The sequence below is a fragment of the Gavialis gangeticus genome, unplaced genomic scaffold (genome assembly GCF_001723915.1).
Source record: "Gavialis gangeticus isolate Ggan-Ray unplaced genomic scaffold, GavGan_comp1, whole genome shotgun sequence".
Taxonomy (NCBI): Eukaryota; Metazoa; Chordata; order Crocodylia; family Gavialidae; genus Gavialis; species Gavialis gangeticus.
The window spans coordinates 119,469,945-119,473,772 of NW_017729024.1; the positions used below are offsets into that span (position 1 = coordinate 119,469,945).

The window sequence follows — 3,828 nt, forward strand, 5'->3', positions numbered from 1 at the left end:
TGGTCTTGTAGTAGTTTATGACTGTTTGACCTCATCATGCCTTGGGGCACTCTAGTGAACAAACATTCCCCCAGATCCTTGTGGTCACCCCTGATAAACTTATAGGTGGCTATCAGATCACCTCTCACCCTGCGTTTTTTCAGGCTCTCAGCCAGTTGTCGTAAGGTCCATTTTCCTGACCTTTGATCATGCGCGTGGCTCTTCTCTGGACTCTCTCGAGCTTCTCCGCATCCTTTTTGAATTGTGGAGCCGAAAACTGGATGCAGTACTCCAGCTGCGGCCTCACCAAGGCCGCGTACAGGGGGAGGACATCCTGGGATTTGCTTGAGAAGCATCTACGGATGATTTTAAAAAAGGAATGGGAAGCTCAGCTGCAGTTATTAATCTGTAAAGGCTGTGGCAAATACTGCTATTGTCATGCTTTACATGTGGATTTAGGCAGATAAAAAGCAATTGGCCACATGTTTACACTGTTGGTCCCACTTTAAAAAAAAAAAGCTGATCAGACCCAAAAATTGGCAGATTTGTGACAAAATTGTTGTTTTTTCAAGCAGCAGTTGCTTTGTCACTGGAAGCTGTTTCCACTGCAAATGTAACATTATTGTAGATCTGAGAGGGTCCTGGTAATCCACAGTCCCTCACTCTCTTTCACTTCTTCTAAGAGGACAGGGGGAAGTGGCTGGCTCCCTGATTGCCTGCCCAGCATTGCTGTGTCATGGCACCCTGTCCTGTGCTGCTAATCATCTGATTGGTGGGAATGGGCAGGGGTGGTTCCATCAGGGTCCCAAGGCCTGGCGAGCTCCACCTGCTGGCCTTCCCACTGGCCCTTGGCCAGTGTTCTGACTGCTGACCTAGGGCAGCAGCTATTGCTGCAAGTGTGCCACTGGTTCGTTACAGTGGGGGAAGGGCCAGAGAGTATGCTTTGTCTCTCCCTCACCCATACTACAGGTGGCTGGGGGCTGTCAGAAGAGTAGATTCAAGCTCTTCTCCAAAAAATGTAGTTGACATCCAGAGTATGAGGGCTTAAAGATTTCTTGTTTTAACCCTGATACAATACAGAGTAAAGGAAAGCCCTTACTAGCAGTTATAGTGGAGGCAGGCAAAGTCCAGTTGGCAGTAGACTCCATTTCCCAGGAGCCCTGCCCATGTGGCTGGGACTGGTTTCCATGGAGACCCCAGCAGAAGCCTCACTGTGATAGCGCAGGGCTGGGGTTTTCATGGAGACCAGCCCCAGCAGCGCATGTGGCAGGGTGGGGAGCTGCTCTGGGGTTGGGTTGGGATCTTGCAGCAGTGACAGCGTGGTCCAGAGTTGGGGCAGAGCCATGATCCCAAGGAAGTTGCTCGAGGCAGGAATGTGCAGGCAGTGGCTCTTTCCCGGCTCCTTGCAGCGGTGACAGTGTGGTCCGGAGCCAGGGCAGAATCACGGATTTGCTACCTGGACACCTCTGCCCAGACTGCAGATTGCGGTTCAGTCCCAGCTCTAGACCATGTTAAAATCATAGAAATCACAGAATTATGTTGTCACCACCAAGATCCCAGCCCGGCCCTGGAACAGGACTACGGCCTGCCAGCACTGCTGGGGCCAGTCTCTGTGGAAACCCCAGCCCTATGCTCTCAGCACAGCTGCTACTGGGGTCTCCATGGAAACTGGCCCCAGCCATGTGGGCAGGGGTTGCTGGGAAATGGAGCCACCATTTTGCCCACTCCTAAGCTAGAGCCTAAAGCCCACAGAATTTTACTTGTGCATATTGTGGCAGGCCAGTAGGGGGCGCTCCTGCGTTGAGCCATCCGCTTCACTGTGTCCGACCACCTTCCAGGCTCCGAGTGCCTCCCTGGGGGTGCCTCATGTCTGTCTGACCCCCTTCCTGGAGCACACCCACTAGCCTGGAGGTAACACTGCCACCACCCAGGTCTGGGCTTTATTCTGGCTCTGTGCACCCTGGGAAACACAGACCTAGTAGCCCTCGAGGGTACTTGACTCAAAGCACTTGGGGGTGCTTCTCTTAGAAGGAAGAACAAGTAGTTGTCTCCCGTAGTCAGCCAAACAAAGGGGACCCCAAGGCATAATCTAGATCCACACCCAATAAGACTCCCATGCTAAGTACAAAAGAGAACTTTATTGGTTACAAGGGGTAGGGTTGCAATAGGGTACAGGGTAGAGCAATAGCAGAGAAATCCCATAGAGCAAACTGGCATGGCTGGGTAGCCGTTGATCATGCATCAGAGTTACTGCGAGCTACATATCTAGTTAGATCTCAGGTAGCTTACTTACAAGTATCATCCAGAGGTAGGTAGAGATTCCCTCTGGAGGCAGGCAGTTCCTTGATCATGAGTTTTGAGAGAGAGAGAGCACAAGTTTCAGATGGTCTAGCTCCCCTCTTTCTCTCTGAGTTTTTCTCATAGCTGCTGCCCCTTCTTCCTGGGCAGTCCTTAATTTATAGCCCTTATGACCTCATTTACCTGGTCCAATGGAGGCCAGCACCTGTTGGCTGTCAGCCAACCAATTTGAAATGCATCACTAATTGCTGGGCAGACTGGCAGTCTGTAGCTCCCCAGGTAGCCCAAGCCCCTCACTCTGGTATGTGATGCCAGTCACGTAGGCAGAGGGAGCAGGTTTCCCCCTCCCTCAGGAATGTATCCAGCTCAGGTTACCTAAAGAGATATGGTAAGGTGTGTACCCTTTGTAGGGCCCATCTTAACCAAATTGTCACAGAGCAGAGTTTTTGGGGAGAAACAGAGGTGGCCTTCTGCCACACTTATTACCAGGGTTTTTTATGTGGAGCTTGATGGACCAGATGTAGAGAAAGAGAACTGGATCTGACAAGATTAATATTGGATTAGTTCAGATCATTTCATTTAGCATTTCAGGATTAACCCCACGGTATACATAGCCTAGGAATAAATAGGTAAAAGCCACCTGGAGGGTGGGTTTAAGTGTAAGGGCTGTCCAGGATCTTTCTACCCAACAAAAATCAATCATCTTGGAAATTTACACAGAGACTGACAAGGGCAATGTGTTGGTAGTTGTTTATTTCAATGGTATGGACATGCTGCTTGTTTATAAAGACATATGAAAGTGCTCCACTTATCCATATCTATCTTATCCATATATTTGTTATCTTTCTCAAATAGAAATTTATCTTTAATGATGTTCGGTTCATGAGTTGTCATAATGCCTGGGTTTTGCTAAGATTGCTAAGAGAGTTTACATTTGAAACAAAGGCCTAAAGGATAAATCCAATAAACCACAGATCTGAATATCAACAAGTTAATTTTGAAACCACACAAACTGCAGTATCTGTCTTGTATCTTCAAAACTGAAAGAATGGGCTTTGCATATTTCTGCACGTTGTCACCATTTCTGACACTCCTTTAATATAAAATTTCTCTGTATTCTAGCCAGTTGTTCTATGATTAAAAATATAGTAAATGTGAAAACATCCATGGCACTTTTTAAATTAAAATATAATAAATAATCTTACTGATGTTTCGGAAAGCATAAAACAATTAGAGTAATGCTAAACTTACGTTGTTTAGTCCTATTAGTTCTTTTCTATCTAGGTATATCAGATATCTTTTCGTGCTTTTGTTTGACCTTTCATATTCAAATGCTGTTTTTGTTCTGAGTATAAATGATCATGCTTGAATAATATGGTCTAGCTTTTGGCTGTTTTTGCAGTTTGGGTCTGCTTGCTGAGTACTGAGCACCCTTGACAGGTCACACTCAATATTTCACAGAATTAGCTTTAGAATCACTTCAAGGGTGATTCTACAGCTTCCCCAAGGAAGCTGCTATTCCACTGCCTTCCTTGTTTCTTTTGAGATTTA

The 3,828-nt window shown here is 46.9% G+C and overlaps 1 protein-coding gene across 3 annotated transcripts in view; it reads left to right on the top strand.

Annotated features, from left to right (window-relative positions):
- The window catches only part of KIAA2026 (KIAA2026 ortholog), a 129,295-nt gene that overhangs the window by 70,084 nt on the left and 55,383 nt on the right, over positions 1–3,828 (top strand). The window lies entirely within an intron of this gene.